This window comes from Peromyscus eremicus, chromosome 1 (genome assembly GCF_949786415.1).
Source record: "Peromyscus eremicus chromosome 1, PerEre_H2_v1, whole genome shotgun sequence".
NCBI classification, from domain to species: domain Eukaryota; kingdom Metazoa; phylum Chordata; class Mammalia; order Rodentia; family Cricetidae; genus Peromyscus; species Peromyscus eremicus.
The window spans coordinates 148,949,908-148,976,082 of NC_081416.1; the positions used below are offsets into that span (position 1 = coordinate 148,949,908).

At 49.6% G+C, this 26,175-nt stretch overlaps 1 protein-coding gene across 1 annotated transcript in view; it reads left to right on the plus strand.

Annotated features, from left to right (window-relative positions):
* The window catches only part of Nav2 (neuron navigator 2), a 371,946-nt gene that overhangs the window by 244,456 nt on the left and 101,315 nt on the right, over positions 1–26,175 (plus strand). The window lies entirely within an intron of this gene.

Consider the following 26,175-nt stretch of genomic DNA (forward strand, 5'->3'; position numbering starts at 1 on the left):
GCAGTCTCCTGTGTGTTAGGATGCGTCTCATCTTTCACAGGGTGGACAGAAAGCTTCCTGCTGGTGCTAGAAATATGTGCTGCAATCCACACTAGCAGTTGAACCACAACAAAGAGATTTCAAGACAAAACGCCGGGTACAGGGGCCTGCCCATTTTCCAACTGGGGCAGTGTTTCTTCAGAATCATGTGCCACGGTTCCCATTTTAAACAAGCGTTCTCATGGATCATGATGAAACTTCTACACTTGCCCATTTATTTAAGTAGGAGATGCTAAGGACACTCTGGTTATACTTCTTGGCTTTCTGTCATTTAAGGATGCATTTCATTAGCATAGTTTTAGCTTTTCAAATGTTAAAACTCTTGGGCCAGAATGACGGTTTGTTGGGTAAAGGCGCTTGCCACTTAAGCCTGAGTTCAATCCACAAACCCATGGATGTAAGGAGGAGCGGGCTAGGGCCATGGCTCAGTGGTTAAGAGCACTTGTTGCTCTGGCCGAGCAGGTTTTCAGGTTCAATTTCCACCACCCATGTGGCAGCTCACAACCATCCCTAACTCCACTCCCAGGGGATCCAATGCCCTCTTCTGGCCCTGAGAGGTACCAGACGTACATTTGATGCTCACACAGACATAAATGCAAGGCAGCCACACTTAAAGACTTTTTTAAGGTAAAACTTCATAAAGTGGTCCTCTGGCATACACACACACACACACACACACACACACACACACACACACACACAGACACACTAAACTTAAGATTCTTTTCTTTTGTGTGGCGTATATACCTGTTTGTGTATGTATGTGAGTATATACTTATGTTTGTGCTTGTGGATGTATGCACACATGTATAGAGCCAAAAGGCTGACATTAGGTTTAATCCTTTGCTGCTGTCCACCTTTCATTTTTTTCCCTACCTTCTTTCTCTCTCTCTCTCTCTCATCTCTCTCTCTCTCATCTCTCTCTCTCTCTCTCTCTTTCTTTCTTTGAGACAGGGTATCACTGTGTCACCCTGATTGGCCTGGAACTTTCTGAGTAGCTCAGGCTAGCCTACAACTCACAGAGATCCGCCTGCCTCTGCCTCCCCTGTGCTGGGATTAAAGGTGTCCACCACCACCCACGGCCACTTTAGTTTTTAAGACAAGGCCTCTCACTGGACCTGGAACTCATGGGTTCACTTAGGCTGGCTGACCAGTGAGCTCCAGGGGTCTGTATTACTCCAGTTGCCGCTGCCTGTACTAGACTTACAGAGACATGCCACCCACTCCCTGCTTTTTCTGTGAGTGCGGGGGATCTGAGCTCAGGTCCTCAATACTTACATAACAGGAAGTCCATCTACTGAGCCATCTCTTTAGCACTGCCCCATTAAAATTCTTACAGCCAATCTATGTGTGTAGATCCTTAGGTGAGCTAAGCTCAAGTCCTCTGGAAAGTAGTGTTGCATAGACTTTTTGTTAAAATACGGAGCACCCCACTTCATTTTGAGGAAGACCACAGACCAAGGTATCACGTTTTCCTACTGTGCTGACAGCTCCCCTCTTGGGTCCATCCCTCTGCCAGGAGTGTGGTAAGAGTAAGATGGCGCAGTGATGAGGCCAGGTCCCCTGGGTGCCACAATCAGGGGGCGAAGGAATGCTGACCTGCCAGGTGCGGCTGCGGAGTCCCCTACTTCAAAAGAGAGTCTCACAGAGCTGAGGGGACCACACGGCCAGTCAACAGCCAGTCATGAAGCCTGGAGGCCTGAGAGCCAATGCAATCGAATGCCAATGTGTAAAATGGGGGCCTTGGCTTCTCCTGGGGTCCAACGAGTTTCAGGTAGTGACTTCAAAACTACTTTTGGTTGAATTTGTTTTTAAGATTTTATGTGTGGTGTTACTGAAATATGGCATATGTTATAAAACATACCTCCCCCAAAAGCCATAAGAATCCAAAGGGCAGGGTGTCTCATGTGGTGGTGCGCAGCCGTAACCTAGAAGCCAGGTGTAGACAGCAGCATCTCAAGTGTGGGACCAGCCTGGGCTACAGAGAGAGACCGTGTCTAAAGAACAACAAAGGCGTTCCAAGAACAGGTCTACTAGAGGAGCCTGTGCTTTGACGCTCGCGGGTCACCCTGTGCTGGGCAGAAGTCTCTCTTGTTCCGTGTTTGGATCCTCTAGTTGAAGTGTAAGGTCTGACTTGAGCAGCCTGAGCAACTGTGTTTCCAAACACTGCCAGAGATGCTGAGCCTGCTAGCTGGTTGTAAGGAGTTTGTTTTGTTGTAACCCCCACATCCCAACTGGACCCTCTGTTCACCTACAGGGTGCTCTTCTGTACATGGTTTTACCAATAGAAATAACTTAATTCTGTGATATCTGTTTCCTTCAATGAAGGTTCAGGGGGTGGGCGGATGAGACCCTGCAATTGTTCCTCAACTCTAGCCTGTCTTTTCCTCTGCTGCCTCTGCTCCGGAGGCCTGCTGAGGCTTCATCTGATTAGCTCAGCAACCTCCCTTGAGTACTCCCTGGGGGGACCAGGCTCTGTTGACAAGGGCCAGCCCGAGGAGGCTGCAGGCCTCCTGGGTTCCCTTCTACTGTGGCTGCCCCACCTGCTTGCTTCTCTGCATCCCTAGAACCAAGCTGGACCTTTCCACCTTTCATCCTAGCCTGGACCCGCTGATGGATGTGAAATTCAGGAAAGCCAGGGAAGGAGCTGGTGCCCTTTGAGCTGAGAACCTCCCCAGGGAACAGTTCACAGCTTTGGAAGCCTGTTTGCTGAGGTTATGTGCCCCATGCTCAGAGCCAGGGTGGCTCAGCGTGGCTACAGGTGGCTGCTCCAGTGCTCAGAAAACTAAAGGAGGATGAAGCTAGAGATGTAGGTAGAACTCCCACATCCTCCTGGAAAGAAATACTGGAAGTCTGGTGAGGTCCTGAAGAGCTAGCAACCCCCCCTCCCCCCGGGACAGCGGAAAGCAATGCAGAAAGGTAGGAAATGTGTCACACATCCCTCAGCCCCAGGAGGTGTTGGGAGAGTTTCCCCAAATGGCTGAGAAGAGTGTGGGTGTGTGTTGAAAGAATTGCCTATAGAAGGCATAGAGTGAAAGTTGGGAGCTTTCCTACCTGCCCCGCCCTTGCGTGTACGTGTGGCTGTGGGTGTGTTGCCTAGTTGGGGTCATTCATAATCCCAGGTCTTTCATCACAGGGAAACCTGAGCAAGGCAGGCTGCCCTTGTATTTTCTCCAGCAGCCGCTGTTGGCTTTGTTTTATTTTATGTCAGTCTGGGGGACCCATCAGCAGGAAGCAATGCATTAGTATCTTTGAATGGAATTCCCTTGTATTTCATTTAAAAATAAGTAAGACTGTGCTGTGAGGAGAGAGGAGAATCACTGAGGGGATGGCATGGTTTGCTGGGTGACATAAGCCACACTACGTCAGCATGCTTTACTAAAAACTCGAGGGCAGAAGGATTCCAGAAGCAAAATGCTAAGTATTCGCTTAAATTAAGTGCTGCCATTTTATAATCAGCACTGAAAAATTGGCCCCGTTTTTTGCGATCTTATTTTTGCATTTCAGATGCATCATCTTAAGTCAGACCCAGCAGCTGCCCGCCTGCCTTTGGTAAAGGTCGGTGTCTTCAAAGGGGATTAGGCAGCTCTGCTATGCTAGTGTTCAGCTTGTCCTTCTGTGACCCAGAGGGAGGTTTATCCATCTAACTTCTAAGAGGCCCTAAGCTAAAAGGATCCTTTTACAGGTTTGTCCAGAAACTCAATTTACATCCTAATAAACTCAGAGAATCAATGTCACACTGGGCTGTAACCCTGGAGAGCGCCTTGAAAGCACATGTTGTTTGGTTGCTAAAATGTGGGGCTCCAGGGCTGTCCATCAGCTCACCTCCTGCTCTCAGTCTTATGCAGCACTGTATCTGCTGATATCCGTGCTTGTGTATTTATGTTGATGTTGGCAAGGGATCTCGCCTATGCATAACTGTTTTAGCCCATTTTCCTATGTTCATTTCTAAACTAAAACTGTGTCCGAAAGCTTGCAGACAGGCTGACAGGTCTTTGAAGAAAAGTAGTCGCCCAGGCATGGTGTGATTTCCCTCCTCCTGTGTCTGCTAACATTTCTTGCAGCTGGGAGGTATTTCCTTTTCAAGCATGCTCTGCTGTGAATGCGCTCTACTAGAGTGAGTCCATACCTGTTTGGTTCCTTCCCCAACCCCTTTCACCTGTTCCAGCGCTCCACAAAGGTGACTTCTTTCCAGGTCAGGGATCCGGAGCTTGTGTGTGGTACTGAGGCAGACTAGGTTGAACTGTGAACTTTGAAGGTGAGAGAACGTGACCCTTCCCTGAAGGTGACTCACAAAGCGAGTTTCACTGAGCTCTATGGTATTACATCTTAAAGAGGGGAAAGCCATCTCTTTACCAAGCCTTGGGCTCCATGTCTAACGTGTTTTTCCAATGGATCCTGTGGGATTTCCAAGGCTTTTTCCACAGCCAGTGTCAGTTTAAGAGGTTTCTTGTAGCTGGGCAGTGGTGGCAAACACCTTTAATCCCAGCACTTGGGAGGCAGAGGCAGACGGATCTCTGAGTTCAAGGCCAGCCTGGTCTACAGAGCAAGTTCAAGGACAACCAGGGCTGTTACACAGAGAAACCCTGCCTTGGAAAAAAAAGTTGTTTCTGGCAGCCGGCAGCTGGCGCATGGCCTTTGCTGCATTCTTGGGGTTACAGGGATGGTGATGTCTACCCTGCAAGTCTGAAGAATCCCTGAAAGTCAAGGTGGCTCAGCCAGCATGAGAATTGGTGTTTCTGAAAAGTCTGTGGGAGAATGTGGTGATATATTGTGCACCAAAAAAGCATTTGGTGTATGAGGATCAGGAGAGGAGGCCCAGAGAGAGGTTAAGGGTATGTACTGCTCTAAGGAACCAGAGTTCGGCTCCCAGCACGTACATGAGGGGACTCACAGCCCCTTTGATGCCAGCTGCAGGGGTCTTTGGCCTCCTCAGGTACCTGCGTGCATGCACACATGCGCGCGCGTGCACACACACACACACACACACACACACACACACACGTAGTTAAAATTAAATGAACAGGGGTATGGAGAGTAGCTTAGAGCACTGCCTGTTCTTCCAGAGGACTCAGGTTTGATGCCCAGCACCCACATGGTGGCTCACAGCCATCTGTGACTCCAGTTCCAGGAGACCCAACACCATCTTCTGACCTTCCTGGACATCAGGCATGTACATGGTGCACAGATATACATGCAGACAAAACACCCAAACACGTAAATTAATTTAAAACTGTAAATTAATAAATAAGTCTTATTAAAAATAGGGTACGGAATGATGGCGGCATGGAAACGTCAGTGTTCTCTTTAACACTGAAGTGGGGCCTGTTTCTCTCCATCTTACTGCACTCGGGAGGTCTCAACCCCATCTGCATCCCAGTACTTCACCTCAGCCCCTGCCTCAGTTCCCATGCAGTTCACTGTCCTCCTTTATCTCTGGCATCCCGGCCGCAATGAACTCCTTCTTTTTCCTGACTTTCCTCTCCCATTTTCCCTGCTTTCGTGCTGTGCAGTTCCGTGGGCCTGGATGGACCTTTCCATTAGCAAACCCCAGTGTCACCTGCAGGACCAGCTTCTGCAGCACTCTGACACCTGTGGCTGCCCCGCCCCACCCCAAGCCCCTGTCCTCTCACACCTTCATGTCGCACCCCGCTATTTGGAGTGAAGAATCATTTGCCTAATTCCCAATCATTGTGAGTCTCACCAGGCCGAGGCCAGGTCTCTCACTTCCCTGGTCCCAGACTGGCATTTGTGTCCAGGAGATGATATAATCGCTGCCCTGTGATGTGGTCACTTGGAGTAGATGGTAGGAACATTATCTATATTAGCTATAAGATGGTCCTGTTCTGGGGGTCTTGAGAAGCTTTGAAAGGTGGAAGCAAAGACCCTCAACCGCTGTCACTACGGAAGCCAGGTGGGCAATGTGGGAATGGTCTGGGAGCCTGCGGCATAGGCAGGAACCCAGGCGGCAAATACCAAGTGTCACAGGCTCCTCAATGGGTAATGGTAGTAATTGTTTGTGTCCCCAAGGAGAAGAAAGGTGTGGTGCTGGGACACTGGGACTCAGCCCTGGATCAGCTGTCTCCTTAGCTTGTAACCTTCATGTCCCCACCCCATGTGAACCTCAGATAGAGCTGGAAATGATGAGGTGCCTTTCCCCGCTGTCTTCGCAAGCCCTCAGAGCGTGAGGCTGTTGAACATCCCTGAGCCCTGGCCAGGGTTTCAGGTGGGCACACCAATGGCCGCTCCTTCAGAATCAGGCGTTCGTGTGGGGTAGAAACTAGAAACACGTGCAGAGGGCCAGCACATGGCCCTGTGGATAAAGGCACTCGCTGTAGAAAGGAGAGAATGGGCTCCATAAAGTAGTTCTTAGACCTCTGCACCCCCATACATATCACACACACATCACATACATACACACTAAAAACAATAAACTTAAAATCCTTCTCTTCACAGTGTTGGGGGGGGCGGTGCTTTGTGTGCGTGGGTGTGAGCGTGGGTCAGAAGCTATAGTCTGTCCTACCATCCCACCTCCGACATGACCGCCAGACCCACTCTTCCTTCATTTACTTGCCCAGGTGCGTGTAATTGCCCAACTGTATGTATTGTTTCACCAGCAATAAAAATCCAGCAGGGAGATGAGTGCTGCTAAAATTAGTTGTTTGTCCTTTGACAAGATCTCCCCAGTTGAAAAAAAAAATTGTTTATCTAACTGGCAGGGTGACTTTGCTAGGATCAAGATTAACGGCCCTGGTTAATGGTACATGAGATTGTGTCAGGAAGGGCTCCCCCCCACTTTCTTCGCAAGGGCATTTTCTGAATGTTCAGTCTCAGCCTCCTGCAGAGGCTGTGCCTTTCGGTGGAGGTGTTCTCCCCTTGCCCTAGTTGGATTTACAAGTTGCCCACTCTGTTAGACACTGGCTTGCTGCATCTGGTGGACAGACAGACAGCTGGACAGATGGATGGGTCCTGGGTACAGTGGCAAATAGACCTTCTGTGTGCCTTGCTTCATGTTCTAGGTGTCAAGTTTGCTAACATTGAAGCTAGAGGGGGAGGAACCCTCTGGTCAGTGTGATCGCGGTATGCGTTTGCTAAACCCTCTGTGGTCGGGACTCTGCTTCATTCCTTCATGCATTCACTTATTCAAGCAGAGATATTTAATATACACATGGAATTGGGATGAGCTAGAGATATGGATTTGAACAAATAATTGACCCCGCATTCTAGAAGCACACCATCTCCTGAGAGAAAAGCATTAAAAGGCAGTTATGCAAACGAGTGTTTAATGATAGCTGTGATTGTCTTTATTTTAATTTAATTTAATTTTCATTAATGTATAATTCATGTACCATAAAACACACTGTTTTAAAGTGTATAATTCAATGGGTTTTCACAGATTGCTTTTTTTTTTAAAAAAAATCATACTGCTAGGTGAAAAGTTCAGTCTGTTCTGCCTTGTTGGCACAACCACAAACACTTAGTTTGATTGACTTGATGAACAGATGTATGTGTGTGTGCGTGCGTGTACACACACACACACACACACACACACACACACACACACACACACATACTGCTCACACAAAGTGGCTCCCAGGAGGATTTTCTTCTCTGCCCCTTCCTTAGCTACCCTGACTTTGCCAAACAAACTCAGCACCTCTCAATTCTATTCTCCCAAGAAAGATGTAAAGCAGGTGCAGCCAGGGTTGGCCAGTACATCAGGAGCCACTCCATACATAATAAGCTGAGAGGCCACGTGCAGGAAACCGCCCATGATTCAGCTCAGCCAACTAAGAACACAGTGACTCCCGGGACTCTGAGCTCCATGTTATTAGACTTGAAATACAAAAGTCTTGTTTAGAAACCTAGCCGATGATTTAATGGGCCCGTGCAGAATCAAAAACGATCAAGTACAGTGCTCTGCTGACTCTGCCTAAGTTTACCTCTGCTACTCATTCTCCTTTGAAAATGAGGAGGACCACCTAGCCAGTCCCTGTATGGGGGTAGGGGAGGACCACCTGACCAGTCCCTCTAGGGGGTAGGGAGGACCACCTGACCAGTTCCTGTAGGAGGTTAGGGGAGGACCACCTAACCAGCCCCTCTAGGGGGTAGGGAGGACCACCCGACCAGTCCCTGTATGGGGGTAGGGAGGATCACCTGACCAGTCCCTGTAGGGGGGTAGGGAAGGCCAACTAACCAGTTCCTGTAGAGGGTAGGGAGTAGCCAAGGTAGAACAGGGCACAGATGGTCTGTGCTTGAAGCTCTGGCTAGTAGCTCTGCTTGCAGGGACTCTGGTTGGTAGTCTTTAAGGCATCTCTTCAGAAAGCTCTGGGGGTTCTCCCCCCACCCCCAGACAATAGTGAGTCCAACAGAAGACAGCTTGAAGCATGGCCAAGGATAAATGGGCGTGAGTGTCACTCCCAGAGCCTTGTGGGAAACCTCTGAAGACATCAGTGTCGAAGGTGCAACGGGACACTCTTCACACTGTGGGACCCAGCTGCGAGGTCTGCCACTCCGGGAACCTTTCTCCAGCCTCCATCTTTTCCTGCCCTCTCCTCCAAAGGCTTGCCTGCTTTCTCCATCCGAGAGTTGTTTTGCCCAGAGTGTGCTAAGGACTTGTCAGTTCTGTTTGCATGACGTCGGTGAAACACCTGCTTGTATAATTGCTGACATTCAGAAGCATGTCATGAATACATCTGACAGCTGATTTTATTCACCCGTTCCCTTCTGCTTCGTAGATTCCCGTGAGTTTGGATTCATTAAGCTTAGCTACTTTCTCCCCGCCCCTCGAGATCCTAGACTGAATCAGCAGCCGGGTTTTCCTTGGGCTGTAGTGACAGAGCCTAGGGAATCTTTCCTTCCCCTTAGAGCACAAGGTGCAGGGTTTCTGGATACAATGGCAAGACTGTGCAGCTGCTTTTGACCATATACATGTACCATCCTCTTCTCTCAAAGGTATATGACTGATGGTGGACTTGGCCTCTACACTCGTCGCCTGAACCGGCTTCCTGATGGGATGGCTGTGGTGCGAGAGACCCTACAACGAAATACCTCCCTGGGCCTCGGAGATGCCGACAGGTAGGCATGCTTGCTGCACTTGGACTTAGCCACATGCAGAAGCCATTTGAGAGTGGCCTGTGAAATGCTGGTCATGATATTGGGAGAGTGTATGGGTGTGCTCTTCAGCCCAAGGAGAAGCAGGGTGGCCCTGAGGTGGTACCTGCATTAAGAGCTGGCACAAAGATAGGAGAGAGCTGCCGTGGTTCCTGGATCTTGCTTGCATATGGTATCAGGCATATGTATTTGGGTGTACGTATTTGGCAGTGGTGCTGGGGGTGGAACAGGCCTTATGATGTCAGTCAGCGTTCTACCCCTGAGTTACATCCTCACCGTTAGCAAGAGCAGAGTTCAGGCTCTGGTGTTTTGTTCCTGTTTTGACTGTTACTCAGCGCCTCTCAGCCAGCAGGCCCCAGGGATCTGCCTCACTTCCTCTCTCATTAGTCAGCTTTCTAGGTATTGCACCTTGAGATATCCAGAAGGTCTCTGTGTAGAGTGGAGATCAGGCCGTGCCTGAGGAGGTTTTACCAAAGCCCCCTGCCGTCTGGAGCTTGGTGCTGAAGCTTAGGGTACAAATTCAACTGACACACAGTAAGGAGCTGACGTTAATAGAGGCCAGTCAGGCTTTCAACACCGTGGTCAGAGACAAGAAGAACGTGTGTCCACCCTACCATAAAGAATGAGTGTTTGGCCTCTGGGTTTCTAGCCCTGACTCTAACATAAATCAATTTCCTGGCCTTGAGCAAGCTAGGAAATGAGGGGTGCACTGTCTTTCTGGCTCTCAATGTACAATCTGGGTACTCGTTAGCCATCTGACTATTCGGGAATGATCTGGCTCACGTGACCTCTTCCACATCTGGACTGATAAGATGTAGCAGGGAACTTAGAGATGAGTGATTTGAAGTTCCTGTGATTTTAGGGTGCTGCTCTTGGGTTTTGGAAAGCCATGTTGTGAGGCAGGGTCTCTTTCCTGCTCCAGGAGGTGAGGGACTAGAAAGATGACCCAAGGTTTAGAGCACTTGCTGTTCTTCCAGAGGAGTTTGGTTCTGAGAACCCATTGGGCACCTCACAAACCCCTTTAATGCCAGTCTCTGGAGGGTCTTACGCCCTCTTCTGGTCTCTGTGGGCACCTGCACACACATCCGACATACAAACACACTGATACACATACACACACACACGCACACTGATACACATACACACACTGATACATACAGACACACAGTGATACACATATACACACACATTTTTTAAAAAATGCTCAGTGAGTTATGTAGCTCTATGGCTTGCTTCAGAGGAGCAGGGCCACTTTATAAAAGACCAATACTGAACTATTGCGTGACAATGGAAGAGGAATCCTCAAGGTCTCTAGAGCAGTGGTTCCCAACCTTCCTAATGCTGGATGGACCCTTTAATACAGTTCCTCGTGTTGTAGTGACTCCCCCACCATAAAATTATTTTATTGCTACTTCATAACTGTAATTTTGCTGCTGTTATGAATCATAATGTAAATGTGTGTTTTCTGATGCTCTTAGGCAACTCCTGTGAAAGGGTCATTTGACCCCCAAAAGGGGCCAGCACCCACAGGTTGAGAACCACTGCTCTGGGGCAAGGCTAGGAAACCTGGGTAGGGGGGAGTGCCGAGGTCATTGTCAAGACTGCAGGACCTGGCCCAGTGTCTAATGCAGCATATCTTCCTCTGAGTCCCCCAGGGTCCAGTGTGGTCATTTCCACTGAGGACAACAAAGCCTTCTTACCAAAGTTCTGCCTCCAGTTAGCTTTTGTTTCTGCTAGTCTATAAAATTATTGGTTTGAAAAAAGTCCCTCCAAAGGCTGAGGGTACTTGGTTGGTAGAGTACTTACTGAGGATTCCTGTAGACCTGGGTTTGCTCCTCAGCACTGCATTCAAGCAAACAAGCAGAAAACTAGCTGGATGGTGGCCCACACCTTTAATCCCAGCACCTGAAAGGTAGAGGCAAGCAGATCTCTGTGAGTTCAAGGCCAGCCTGGTCTACAGTGAGTTTCAGGACAGCCAGGGCTATTTTGTCAAGGGACCCTGTCTCCAAACAAATAACACAAAGGGTGGGTGGAGGACAAGAAAGTGAAGGGAGGCAGGACTGGACTTGGTTACAGAAACCTCCGAGACTGCTCTTTTTATTTTTAATTTTTATGTGTATGGCTGTTTGCCTGCATGTATGTATGTTACCCATATGCGTGCAGTGCCTGCAGAGGCCAGAAGAGGGCATCAGAGTCCCTGGAACTAGAATTACAGGAGGTTGTGCGCTGCCATGAAGGTAGAGAGCAATCAAACTGTGGTACTCTACAAGAGCAGCCAGTACTCTTAGATGCCTAAGAGCCAGCTCTCAAGCCCCAAAAGCTTCACTTTCTAAAGTGTAAACCCTGCAACTAAAATCTTTATAGTGACCATCACCAGGAGAAAATATCCAGTATCTACAGCGTTGTCTCGCTGGGGGTGTTATCCTTTGTCCAGTCACTCTGCTTGTCCTCATCCTGTTGCAGCTGGTTACTATGTCTTGTCTGCAGCCTCACGAGGTCAGCCTCCCCTTGCAGCCGAAGCCTCTGCAATGGCCGTTTATCTAATGCTTCACTGGAGGGCTGAGGGAATCATCATGGATAACAGCTGAGCCTCTTGCCTCTTTTTGAAGATGTCGGGGTAGGATTGGAAAGACGGAAGCCACTTGTTCCATTGTCTCATTACAGCACAAATTTAATGGCAATGTCTTCGGGGCCTCCCCATGCCTGGTGTGATCGTTTAAGGACTAAGTAGATAGGCAGCCAAGTTAACTCAAGGGGCTTCTTTTTCAACACCAACAAAAGACTTTTATAAACTGTCTTCCTGATTTCTGTAAGTTCTAGGTTACTAGCGGGGATATATTTGTATCCTTGTGGAATGGGCTAAATTTCTGTTAGCTCCATAGCTATTGTGACTAGACCATGGTGATGCTGCTCTGATGGCTTGTGGAAATAGCTGTGGTTTTATTTCTTTCTGTGTGTGTATGCATGTTAGTGTGGGTACACATATGCATGTAGGTACCTATGAATATATGTGTGTATGCCGGGAGAGGCTCAAGAATGTCAGGTATTGGTCCTCGGGTCAGAAGAGGGTGTCAGGTACTTGCCTCTAGCACTCTCTACCTACATCTTTGAGGCAGGGTCTCTCCCTGAACCTGGGCCTCTGGTTTTCTCAGCTAGGCAGGAAGCTGGCAAGCCCCAGAGTGCCTCCTGTCTTGGCTTCCCAGGAGCCAGTGTTTTGGGTGTTTATAGGGACACTGCTTGGTACATGAGTGGATCCAAACTCCGGTCTCATGATTTCACAGCCATCGAGGTGTCTACCCAACCCCTTTATTGTTTTGAGACTGGATTTCTCACTGACAAGTGGGCTAGGCTGGTGAGCCAGCAAGCCCTGGGATCCTCCTGTCGCTGCCTCCCTGAAGATGCTACACGACTTTCAGCAACCAGACTCAGGTCCTGATCCTTGCAAGGCAAGCTCTTTCCTGAGCTTTCCAGTCCTTCGTAGACTTACTTACAGTATTCTCCAAATACTTCTTCCACGTGCCCCGTGCTAAGCGAATGTGTCACAAAGTCGGGCGCTAACTGTAGTATAGGAAATAGTTGTAGGATAGGGAACTAATCCTTTTTAACATTTATATTTTAATTTTACTCTTGCTGGAACTTACAGCCAGCACATTATGATTTTACAAACGTTGTTTATGGTAAGAACTGTGTAGGCGTGAGACAGCGCAATGAACCATCAAAGGAGTGTACCACAGATGGTGAGTATGCAAATTGGGTAGGCTCTTCTTCCCCTTGGGACTGAAAGTACGTTCTTTAAGCCATTTAAAGCGACCAGAATCCTTCCCTTACAACCCGGAAAACGAAGGCCTAAGAACTAAGATAATTTCCAGGAAGTTTTAGGTAAAAAGGGAAATCCGCGTCCTTGCTTATGGTTTCACGCATGAACAGTAGGCTACTGAGGAAATGGGGAACGATGGAGACATTAGCCCCGATTAGTTCTCAGCCAAGGAAAGATGGCGCGCGGAGGACAGAGCACCCTGGGCTTAGGAAAGTCACTAGCCTAGGTCCTGAGACCCCAGACAGACCACGGCTATTTGCAGCATGGCCCGATGTATCACTGGAGTCACTGAAAGTCACCAGCCGGAATGTGTGTCTTCAGAGGGCCCGCAGATAAAAACTTGTCAGCCTGAGTCTTTATGTCATCAGCCAGTTCTGAGAAATAATAAAGATGATAAATTCAAAATGGCAAGTCCCCTTGATCTCCTGTCGCTCTTCAGGGCTGTCACCCTGGGTCCCAGTCCCTTCCCGATAGTGATCAGCAACTACGACGTCCAGCGAAGTAGAGCCAGCCAGCTGTGGAGGAAGCATCAGCTGGAACAGATGGAGGTGGCTCATTACACATAATAGGCCCCAGATAACAATGAAGGGCACTTGCTGAGGAGGAAGAAGTGTGACTGACATGCAGGGCTGTCAGTCAGATGGTCTCTGCAGGGAGCACTGCGTCCCCTGAACATGTCGGGAATTCTCGGATTCTAGCAAGTCAGGTGCTTTATAAGCAGAAAGCTCAGTAGCAAGTTGCCACTTGTTACTCTCTCTCTTGGACACTGCAAAGGGCCTGTGTCCAGGGATCCTGACAGTCCTTGTGGATTGGCAGGCAACAGACTTGGAGGAGCACTTACTTGGAGGAACACTTAGATACTACTCCTTGCTGGCACTTCCGGTCACTAGGACAGGACTCAGTGTGTACCTTAGATCAGGCTAGGAAACCGAGCAGAAAGGAGAGGTTTTTCCCACACATTATGGACGTCCTTTCACTCTCCAGATGGTACTTGTGTGAGTAAAGCTTTGAGCTTGCTTTGGAAAACAGACACAGGACACATGCAGGCTGTGCAGCCTGTACTTGGCCCCTGACCCCGGCCTTCAAAGCCAGCCCCATTCCCACTTGAACTGGGACGCTGTTGTGACAGCAAGGCTCCTGGTAAGAGGCTGTGACTGCAAAGAGCTGCAAAGCCAAGCCCAGCTCTGTCCCCAGAGTACAAGAGCCCACAACCTGCCAGGATGTGTGACTTACATAGAACAAAGCCACCATTTTGAACACCCAGCAGCACATTCGTCCACCCTGCTTGGCCTCCTTACAGGTTCCGAGTAGGGACACTGAGAATTCTGTCATTTTGTGGCATCAGTTAGAGGAAGAGTTAATGATGTCAAAAGTCTGACGATGCATCTTTTTAGTGACATAGGAAGTCCAGTGCTACCGGAGTTTGCCAAGTTTCTGAAGTCATCCAAGGACTTACTTTCCCAGTCTTGGCTAACAGCTGTATGGTCCCGGTACCCGTCATTTTAGTTTTTATTTTCGTTTTCTGAGACAGAGGACTGCCAGGTAACTCTGACTGGCCTGGAACTGGCTGTGTAGATGCAGCTGACCTAAGGGCACAGTTGAAGGAGCTGCTCACTGCATGGCTGACAGGGAGAGAGGCAGGAAGAAGCCAGGAACAGGCTGTGCCTTCAAGAGCAGGCCTCCAGGGGTCGGCCCACTTCCTCTAGCCAGACCCTGTCCCCTAACAGTCCCTTCAGTGTGAACACATCAGAGGATGAGTCCATCAGTGAAGAAGCTAGTGTGCCTGTGTCCCGTTTACCTCTTCACATCAGGACCAGCAGAGAGCCTTCCCACAGGAGCCATTGGGGGCCAATTTTATATTCAAGCAGTAACAGGAGGTTCTCTACCTAACATAGAAAGCCTCTCCCTCTCTCCCTCTCTTCCTCTCCCTCCTCCCACCCCCTCCTCCCACCCCATCCTCTCCTCCTTCTTCCTTCTCATTTTGAAGGCCAAGGGCCCTCATCACTCCCAGTGATGCCCATTTCGTCCAGGAACACTTTTTCTTTGTGTCCCGCACACAGGCCTATGCCCATTCTCTATAGTTGGACATCTGTAGCCCAGAAGCCTGTCTGCACTCTTCCTCAGGCTTCCTCCCTATCCTTTCCATGCCCCACCCCTCCCTGTTCCCTCCTGTGTGTCCAGGAACAAAGTGGGAGAGAGTGAAAGTCACTGTTTCAAAGCCCATAAAAGGGGCCTTGGAGGCAAATCTCTATTTCCGTTGTAACAGGGTGATAATTACCGCATTGGCCTTCCTGGAGGGCCCCAGTCTGCCCCTGCCACTGGCTTCCTTTTTAAGGAGAGGCTGCTTCTGTGGGCAGAGGCCACCTGGGTTGAACAGGGGGCGGTGATGACAGGAAGCAGACCATCTGCACCTTAAGCTGCAGAGGAATTCTCCAGAGGGTTGTAAAGGCCTGGGAACCTACAGCCTGCCAAGCCTGGAGCATTGCCTCTCACCCGCCCTGTTCCCACTTAGAGAGACAGGGCAAGAGGTGTGCTGGCCCCGTGAGACACTCAACCCCTCACATGGCTGAGTGGGGCCTGGAGAACATAGCCATGACCCCCAAAGACACTTTTCTGTAAATGGTGCCCTTCCAAGAGTTGTTGAAAGAGAAGTTCTATGGGAGCTGGAGAGACGACTCAGCAGTTAAGAGCACTGGCTGCTCTTCCAGGGGACCTTCAGTTCCTAGCACCCACATGGTGGCTAACAACCATCTGCAATCCAGTTCCAGGGGATCTGATGTCTTTTTCTGGCCTCCAAAGACACTGGGCATGAACATACTGCACAGACATACATGCAGGCAAATGCTCATACACATTAAAGTATTTTCTTTTTTTAAGATAATTTGTGCACTTAAAGTTGGGATAGAAAGATGTCTACCGTGGTAAAAACTGGAATGAGGGACCCAAGAGAAAGGGCAGAAATTGGAAAACTTCCTCTGTGCTCAATCCTCCAGCACCCCAAAGCCTAGGCCCTGAAACCCAGCCAGAGTATATCCCGCAGCAGAAAATAACTTCATGTGATGAACCAAAGGATCAGTTAGGATAAGTTAGGTTATGCTGTATAACAAGCAACTCCAGAACTTCTCACCCTTATCATCTGGTCACTGTAGAAGGTTGTGTTGTTCCTTGCTCTTACTGGGGACCAGAGTGCCAGAGGGACCGTTGTTCAGACTGAGAATTAATAGTCCCATGGTGAAGAGATGGCAAGTGTGGTGAGCCACACATCTCTGAAAGCCTCGGAATGACCATGTTGGCCGAAGGAAGTCATTTGTCTCCACTTACATTCCATGTGAAGAGAAGTACAGTACCACCATAGGTGTGCCAGGAGAGCAGCAGACACAGTGACTTACACTGTCTCACTACATGGGGAAACATGGACTTTGTATCCCCACACCTCCCATCATGGATCCAATCCTGCGAGAACCCTATTTACTGTGTATTCATTACAGGGTGACCACGTGTCCTCCAGGAGCTTCGTGGTTCCCTTCTGTGGAGGAAAGTCCTCAGGTAGATGAGGAAGATGGTAGCTGCCCCATACTATGTATCAGCTGCATGTCAGCTGTATGACGGCATAGAAAAGCTGATGACTTAACATTTACTGAACACTTACTATGCACCTTGGAGTCTAAAGATGAGCAGGACACAGTCCTTGTGCAAGAAGTTTATAGTCAAGCCAAGTGCTAGAAATATGAGTGACCATGTGTACACTGTGGTTCTACTGTGGGGACACGTTATTCTAACAAGTGGCAGGAAGTTTGCTGGTTTTGTTTTTCTGGCAAATGGTGGTTACAAAGATTCTCAGGGTCAGCAAGATGGCTCAATGCTTAACACAGCCCTGAGTTTGATCCCTGGAACCCTTATAAAAGTGGGAAGAAGAAAAATACCTCCACAAAGTTGTTCTCTGGCCTCCAGACACACACTGAGGTGAGCCTACACTCTATCTTAGTTAGGGTTACCATTGCTGTGATGAAACTCCATGACCAAAACAAGTTGGGGAGGAAAGGGATTATTTGGCTTATACTTTCACATCACTGTTCATCACTGAAGGAGTCAGGACAGGAATGCAAACAGGGCAGGGACCTGAAGGCAGGAACTGATGCAGAGACCATGGAGGGGTGTTGTTTACTGGCTTGCTCCACATGGCTTGCTCAGCCTGCTTTCTTATAGAACACAGGACCGACAGCCCAGGGATGGCACCACCCACAATGGGCTGGGCCTCGTCCATCAATCACTTATTGTCTGGTACACGTGGGATTTCTCTTTGCTTTTCAATACCCTTTGTTATGTCTGTGCATATATGTTTATATGCATATTTTTCTTTGACACAGGGCCTCACCTAGCCTGTGCTGGCCTGGAACCCACTTTATAGCTAAGGATGTCCTTGAACTTATGACCCTCCTGCCTCTACCTTTCAGGTTCTGGGATTGCAAGCACATATCACTACACTTGGCTCCCTTCTGTCACTTTAAAAAGCAGTCCAGACTGGGCAGTGGTGCCTCACACCTTTAATCCCAGCATTCGGGAGGCAGAGGCTGGCAGATCTGTGAGTTTGAGGCCAGCCTGATCTACAAAACGAGTTCCAAGACAGCCAGGGTTACACAGAGAAATCTTATCTTGAAAAACAAACAACAACAACAAAGCCATAATAATAATAATAATAATAATAATAATAATAATAATAATGGCAATATAATAAATAAACAGCAGCCCAGCCACGCTGCCTGTTACTGACAGGATAGCTCTGGTTGTAACTAGCCTGGTGTCTGAAGTGACCCTTGTACTGGCCACTGCAGAAGTATCCCTGGTTTCCGTGTAACGTCTGTCTTGGTCTGCTGCTCAGCTGTGCCACCCAGACAGCTAATCCAAGGTTACTTTGTGCATCAATGCATTTTCTCAAGACTGCCTCTCTGGTCCGTTCACATCTTGTGGGAGCTTCTGGTGGCAAGGCTCCATGTGCCCTGGGTCATCGGTGCTTGGCTGCCCACTTTGCCAATGAAGAAGTTGGATAACAACTACCCATCCTTGGCCTCTGGGGAGAAAACTGGTCTCCGTGCATAGCCCTGGAGATCATGAACTCTGAGGAAGTCAGGTGAAAAGCACAGCCTATCTCTTTGATGGTAGTTTTGGTACAGTCCACACAGTAAGTGTGCCAGGGACCAAGAGGTTTGGCTCTAACCCTGGCTTGCCACCACCAAATGTCTTTAACAGGTGCCTCCTCTCTCTGGACCCTATTTCTTTACCTGCTACCAGACCTGTGGCTTTTAATGCCTCCTAGCTTCTGCAAGCCAGTGTTCTTTTGTTGGTGATGTTGTTTTTCGAGACAGAGTTTCTCTGTGTAGCTTTGGAGCCTGTCCTGGATCTTGCTCTGTAGACCAGGCTGGCCTCGAACTCACAGAGATCCACTTGCCTCTGAGAGTACTGAGAGTAAAAGCATGTGCCACTACTGCCTGGCCAAGCCAGGGTTCTTGAAGACTGAGTTGACAAAGTGGCTTCTGGAAAGAGCTCATCCCACATGGAGGGACTCCTGTCTCGGCCTCCTGAGTGCTAGCATCATAGTCTCACTACGACTGGCCACACCCCTTGTTTTCATGTGTATCATCTTACCCGCTAGTGTAAGCATCAGTAAAACAAAACCAGCTGAATTTATGGGCCAACCCCCTCTCCTAGGACAGTGCCGCTTTTAGAGGGTTTGCTCCTTTTATTTAGACCATAAAGAATAAATGAATCAGAAGATTTCCTGTGTCCCAGCCTGCCGGCGATTGGGATAAATCTCTCCCACTCTCATCCCCCAAGTAAACACACAGAGGCTTATATTAATTATAACTGCATGGCCATGACTCAAGCTTTTTGCTAGCTGGCTCTTATATCTTAAATTAGCCCATAACTATTGATCTATGTATCGCCACATATTCTGTGGCTTTACCTGCTCGCTGGTGTCTCCCTCCACCTTCTTCCTGTCTCTCTCTTTGAATTTCCCACCTGCCTCGAAGCTGCCTTGCCATAGGCCAAACGGCTTTATTTATCAACCAATCAGAGAACACATATTCACAGCATACGGGAAGATACTCCCATCAAATGAGTGAATGGAAGGATGGGTGAATGATGACTGCGCATGTATTAGGTGCTGTGATAAAACACGTGACCAGGAGCATCTTAGGGAAGGAAAAGTTTATCTGCATTTCTGGTTCCAGGGGTGTCGTGGTGGGCAGCCAGGGCAGGAAGCATCAGGCAGGGAGGCAGGAAGAGGAGGCTGAGGGCTCACTCCTGTTTTGAACTGCAATCACAAAGCGGAGACAATGAGCTGGAGGCAGCCGCATGGGGTCTTTAGACTTTCAAAGCACAGCCCTAGTGACATACGTCCTTAAACAAAGCCCACACCTTCTAAACCTCCCCAAATAGCACCAGCAACAGGAGACCCAGTGTTCACATGCCCAAGACTATGGGGGACAATTCTCATTCAAACCATCAAAGAACAGGCACACTGTGGTGACTGATGTGCAGAATGTTTAAATAACCAGCATGATGCAGGCACCCAGCCCCTAGAACCGAACAGTGAAAGCAGCAGGGCTGAGCTGTGGCCCACAGAATAGCATATCCCCCCAGATGTGAACCACTCCAGTGGCCCAGACGACAGCTTGTGGTGTGCCATCCCCTCAGACCTCAGGTACTCCTCCTGCAGCCGGGACCTTCACCTACCTTCAGTACATGGATGTCTGGGAGGTTTCCTCTTGGGAGACTGAGCGACCACAGACACAACTTACCACCATTTTTAGAAAAATCGGTTTAGTTCGTGACCCGTGTCCTACTCTAGACTTTGAGTTGTGCGTTCTCCACCCAGAAGCCTTTGCAATGGCTCCCAACATACCTCAGGCTTCCAGCTCTGTCTGGAGGCCAGGTGAGTTCAAGTGTGTGTGTGTTTTCCTCACTGGGAAGCCGCAAAGGTAATGGGTGTGAGACCATGCCAGTGCAAAGTTAGTGAACGCTCTCCATCCTTAGCAGTCAGTGCCATTTGGTGATCGATTAGAATGTCTGCTTCCCAGTGCCATTTGGTAATGGATTATAGAGCCTGGCAGTCACTGCCATCGGGTGATGGATTAGAAAGCCTGGCAGCCAGTGCCATTCAGGGATAGATTAGAATGCATGGCAGCCAGTGCCATTTGGCAATGAGTTAGAATCTTACTGGATTCACAGATGAGAACAGAAGGGTACCAGAAGCTGAAGTGACTGCATCAGAAAGCCAGGTTATAAAATGGACCCTGTAACCCTGCGCCCAGCAGCGTGGCCACGGTGTCCTCTGAACTACGATTCTCTTTGGGGGAGTCTCCCTTAGCTCTTGCCCACCTGCTGCTCTTGTCCTTGTCAAAGTCTGGCTGGGGAGTAGAAACAGAAACCTGAAGGCCTGGGACCCCCAGCCGGTAACTAGCCAAAGCTGATGTGCACAGCCTCACAGGAGGTCCGCTCTAACTCCCCCACCCCCACCCCCATCCCCGCCCAGGGCAACATCTGAGGTGCAAACCTGCTAAAATCCCCAGCAGAGGTCTTGAAACAGAACATGAAAGGGTTTATGACCCTGTAGACTTGAACTTCTCTCTGTGCCAAGCTATAATTCCAGCTCTCTTTGGAGCAAAAGATCAGAACCATAATTTGAGGAGGGCCTCCGAACAGGCCCTGATTATGTTTCGAGACAAGCTGAGGACGAAGCTGCCTTGGGAGGGATTGGGGGAGGGAGGCATAGTGTCTGGCCGAAGCAATTAAACGTGGTTGGCTTCTCATTTTAAACAAAGGCCCCTAGGAAGCCTCCAGAGGGCCGAAGTCTTAATGATCTGGAATAAAAGGGTGGTAAGCAGAGTCTGCAAGCTGAAGAGCTCCTGTGGGCAGACCCGTCTTGAATGTCCCCTACAGGAATCTGGGAGGGAGGCCGCCCTGAACAAGCAGCACTTATCGTGTTAATGACTTGGCCTCTCTGGTGTCCCCCAAATCAGCCTCTTGTGTTGGGGTTGGAGTCCCTTCACAAAGCTGGCACATGGCTCGTACCTGGCACCTCTGCTGTTGTCCCTTGACTGCCCTTAGTGTCAGTCACTGTCCTGTATACCAGCCCTGCTACATTCCCGTTATCCCAGCACCGTCTGTGACCCTCAGAGGAAGATCTGACCCATTAAAAAGCCTTTGGGGCTCCATGTCACAGATGGCATAAAAGGCCTCCCGGCCTGGCCCTGCCACCTCTCTGGTGTCATCTCCACTTCTCAACCTGGGGTACCAAGCACCTCTGATGGCTTTGCAGGCTGCAACCCTGTCGTGGTGTTTCCTCTTGCTCCGGGCATTGCTCTGGGCCAGGCTAGCATGAGCATCCCTTCAGAATCCTGTCACCTGCTCCCTCCCTTGATGCATACAAAGGAGCCTGTGTGGTCCTTTATTCTAACTTCTAACCTAATCTTGAATTGTTTCCTATTTTTGTAATGCTAGACTTAAAGACCAAGAGTATTTTACTTGTCATTGGGTTCCCAGAACCTAATAATACAGGCTCTGACACATAGCAGGCTGGCTAAGGTGACCTGGGGGTGTGGCTGTGCCACCTGTCCTGAGATGTGCATGCTACTGTAGACTTAGAAACACCACACATTTGCTCTCACAGCTCCACAAGCCAGAAGGTCCAGGCAGGAGCCAGCATGAGAGGCTCTGGCCAGGGCCCTCCTCCTTCCATCCTCTCTAATAGGAACAGTGCAAAGGAATTTAGAGCCTTTTGAAAGGCTGCTAATCCCACTTTATAAGGGCTCTGCCCTCACACCCCAAAGACAGCTGCTACCTGCAAATTCTCTCAAGTTGGGGTTAAACTTCAACATGAGCTATTCAGTCCACACCCCCACCTCATGAGGACTTGCAAACAGTAGGGATCACCCTGCATGTGAGGTACTGTGCTGGGGGTGTGGGGACATGGAGGGTGAACTGGAGCAGGCTTCTGGGATACCAACACCCTCCGCCTGGTGTAACAGCTCCGGGTTGGGAGTTGCCAAGAGAAGGGACCGGTACTCAGGCTAGTCGCATTTCCAGATCAAGTGGCAGGACAAGGGGCCTGGAGAGTTGCTGCAAAAGCTGGGTCAGGCCTTGCAAAACAAGTCAGGGGAGGTGAAGTGGTTCAGATTGAGTGGGAGAGGGCTGGAGGAAAAGACACGATCCCAGGATGGGAGTTCTGCGCTGGGAAGAGGCAATCCCATCTTGGATGGCGACAGTTTATGTCACAGGACTGATGTTCTACCCACACCTCACCTCTGTGTCCTTGGAGAATAAGCTCCCCCAGCATCTGGGAGCCCACTATGTCAGAGGTCAGCTCTGTGTCTCAGCAGAGAAGCCTTCCGAAAACAGACCTTGATGGACAGAGGCAAATAGCTGACTTATTTGCAGATGCCCTGGGCCCCCGGTATTAGACCCTCCACCTCCTAATGATTAAACACTATACAAACACTGAGTGACCAGCTCTCAAAGTAAGTGGGCTGCGAAGCCAAGAGGGCATGGCTCTCCTAGCAACTGGGAGGAAGCCAGGCTGGAGAGATGCTTTCTCTGCTAAGCAACACACCCTCCAATTGCAGTCCAGGGGGTCACCGTAGGAGAAACGAGGGTGGGGGAGGTGGGTCCTGAGGTTGGACAGGGTAGGGAAAAACAGCCTTTCTGCCTCTGCTGGGTGCTGAGAATATACCGTGTCAGGTGACTAGGAACTACAGCTGGTGATTGGTGACCTGGATAGAGGTGAGCTCTGCACTCCTCTGCATACTCATCTCTGAAGGAAGGACTGCCCACTCACCCCCAGGTAGGTGGCACAGCTGACTTGGAGAGGCTGGGTTATGAATCTGGAGTCACACAGAAAGCAAGTGTAAGAAGCGGCGCTCGGGCTGGAGAGATGGCTCACCTACCCTGCTGCTCTGGCTCCGTGTCTGCCCACTTTCATCTGCCTCTTGACAACCCAGGGTGAGAGCAGAGGCCTCCACTGTTGCTGGCCGCCCCAAGTGGCTTGAATCTAGCGCTCCTCTCCTTCAGCCATCCGTTTGCTGAGTTTAGATGTTCTTGTCACAGTTTTAGCAGAGTGCTAATCATGTCTGGTTACAGAGGACTCATGGGAAGTTGGGGTTATAGAAAAGAATCCCCAGCCCTTGCTTGTTGGTGAACCCTGAGATCCCCTAAGAAACTGGGCTCAATTTCTGGGGCTCCTTAAACTCCAGAGGCCTTACAGAGGCTTACCCAGAATCCCCAAGTTCCAATGATAGTTGCTACTCCACTGACCTAAGTCCCCTCCATATTCAGGCAGGAGGCTTGCTGCTTCTTTTGCATGTTTCCAGACAGATCTGAAAGGCCAAAAGGAGAGCCTGCCCAAGTTGAGCTGGCCTGGGAGGAACCCTGCGTTTTAGAGCTGGGGATCCTAGTGTAAGCCGTACCTTCTCCGGCTTCCACTTTCCTGCTGCCTGAAGTATACAGGGTCGTGGAGCTAGCCACACCCCCAGGAGCCTGGCAGTGTGCAGACACGGACTCTGGACAGACTGGAGTCATGCTTGCAGGTAAGGAAAGGGCCATCTAGTGCAAGTGAAGCACAGAGCTAGAGGCTCTGATGCCAACAATCTGATGTCCCTCTGGCCAGGGTGCTGCTCCTTCTCACAGTGCTTCCTTCCAAGAAAGGCTCAGCCTGGCTGTCCCTGAAAATTCCCGTAAGGTAGGTTTCCTCTTGCCTCCCTTTTCCCTAATGCTTCATTTGATGGAAGACTTTGAACCCAAGGCGGCACACTTAAAGGCAAAGGCTCGGGGCGTGGGAGGTGGTTAAGTTGGTTAAGTGTCTCGCCGCACAAGTATGAGGACCCGAGTTCAAATCTCCAGCTCCCATATAAAAAAGCCAGGCCCCGCATCCGTACCTGTAATCCCAGCACTAGGGAATCAGAGACAGGAGGAGGGTCCAGGGGTATCCTGGTCAGAAGTCCAGCTGAATCTGTGAGCTCCAGGTTCAGTGAAACACCCTATCCCGCTGTCTATCTTAACACTTTAAACACCAAAGTCTGAGAGATAACCACCCTGTGATTCCAGGTCGGTCAGCTCATGCAGTCCAGAGCAGTTGTGCTGAGTCCTGACCGACCATTCTTTGATCCTGCCAAACTCTCGCAGAGTCAATATAACCTTTAGTGTTCATGTTAAGAATTAAATGGAGCCGGGCAGTGGTGGCGCACGCCTTTGATCCCAGCACTCGGGAGGCAGAGGCAGGCAGATCTCCGTGAGTTCGAGGCCAGCCTGGTCTACAGAGTGAGTCCCAGGAAAGGCACAAAGCTACACAGAAAAACCCTGTCTCAAAGAACCCCCCCAAAACAAACAAACAAACAAACAAACATACAAAGAATTACATGGAGCCTGAAGTTGAGAAACTGTGGCAACATCAATACCAATAGCAGCCGTTCTGGTGATCATGGCTGCAGCAGCTAATGCCTGTGCCTTAGTTAGGGTTTCTGTTGCTGTGATGAAACACCAAAATCACAAGCAAGTGGAGGAGGAAAGGGTTTATTTAGCTTACACTTCCACATCACAGTTTATCATCAAAGGAAGTCAGGACAGGAACTCTAGCAGGGCAGGAGCCTGGAGGCAGGAGCTGATGCAAAGGCTGTGGAGGGGTGCTGCTTAGTGGCGTGTTCCCATGGCTTGCTCAGAACCCAGGACCACCAGCCGGGGTGTGGTACTACCTGCAATGGGCTGGGCCTCCCCCAGCAGTCACTAAGAAAATGCCCTACAGCTGGATGTTATGGAGGCATGTTCTCAATTGAGGTTCCCTCCTTTCAGGTAACTCTAGTTTATATCAAGTTGACACTAGCCAGCATGGCCTGTGTAGTACACACACAATGTGAGCAAGGTACTGTACCCCCGTCACAGCTCATTTTAAAGATGAGGAAGGCCACTGTTCAAAGACGCCAAATTATGTGTGTGCAGTTGGCGGTGGAGCTGGGATCAGAACCCCTGGTCTCCAATGATGATTTCTTCTCCTGTCTCAGAAAGCAGAGATAGAGAGCCTGCAGAGAGTCAGCTTACACACTCTCTTCTGTAAGCTGTTACAGAAACATAGGAGTCAGGTCTCTAAGGAATGTGGTGGCACATCTGTGTGCGCAGGGTGTGGAGTGGGGACTTTGCTGGAGGCGCAGAAGCTGTGAGCCACTTCTGACACCCCTGACAGGCTCCATCTGTCTCCACTGACTGGGTGGGCTGTGTTATTTTCACCAAAGAAGCCGACCTGTTCCTCCTTCGAGTGAGAGAAACGTCAAGTTAGAAACGACTCTCAAGAGTTTAAATTTAGCCAGCAGCATGTGCCAAGGCACCAGAAGATAGGTGTGACAGGTTGGCTAGGTGACAAAAGCCAGTCCTTGAAACACTTAGGTCTCCTTTGAAAGGCAGGGCGGTCTCATCATAGACCTGTACCTCGCCTGATATGTGAACTGCACTAGGACTGTGGAGTGGAGGTGTAGGAGGTCCAGCCAGCCGCCACCACCAAGGCTGCCTGCCACTGTGCTGACATACAGTCCCCACCTCCTTTCTCTGGCCCCTTGCCATTGTCCTGTTGGGCTGTGGTGCTGTGTGGGGCTTGGAAGAATGTTTTCAGATGGGAGGAGAATGCTATGATACTTTAGCCCCTTGTATTCCTGACTTCTCACGTTGATGTGTAAAAGTACTTAAAGGAAGGCATTATTTTGACTCAGTTCAAGGGTACAGTCCACCATGGTGGCAGAATCATAGTTACACTGTATCTACAGTCAAGAAGCAGAGAGAGGTGAAAGTCCTTACTTAGCTGACTTTCTTTTATTCAGTGTATTACCCCAGCCCCTGGCACAATGTTACCAATATTCAGGGTTTGTCTTCTTTCCTCAGTTAAACCTTTCTGGGTACGCCGCTGTGGACACACCTAGAGGTGTATGTCACAGTGATCCTAAGTTCAGTCAAGTTGACAGCGAAGGTTACCCATCACCGTTCATGCAATGCGATGAGTAGATGTGGGATGGTGGGGAGACAGAAGCCCGGTGTTTCAGAACACTCCACCTGTGCATTTTAAGCTACAACCAGTCAGAGGGTGTGTGCCAATCTGTCTTCCAAGGAAAATGTCCTTGATTCTCCTCTATAACTTCTTAAGGTCTGGAAACTTCCTACAGCTTTTCCAG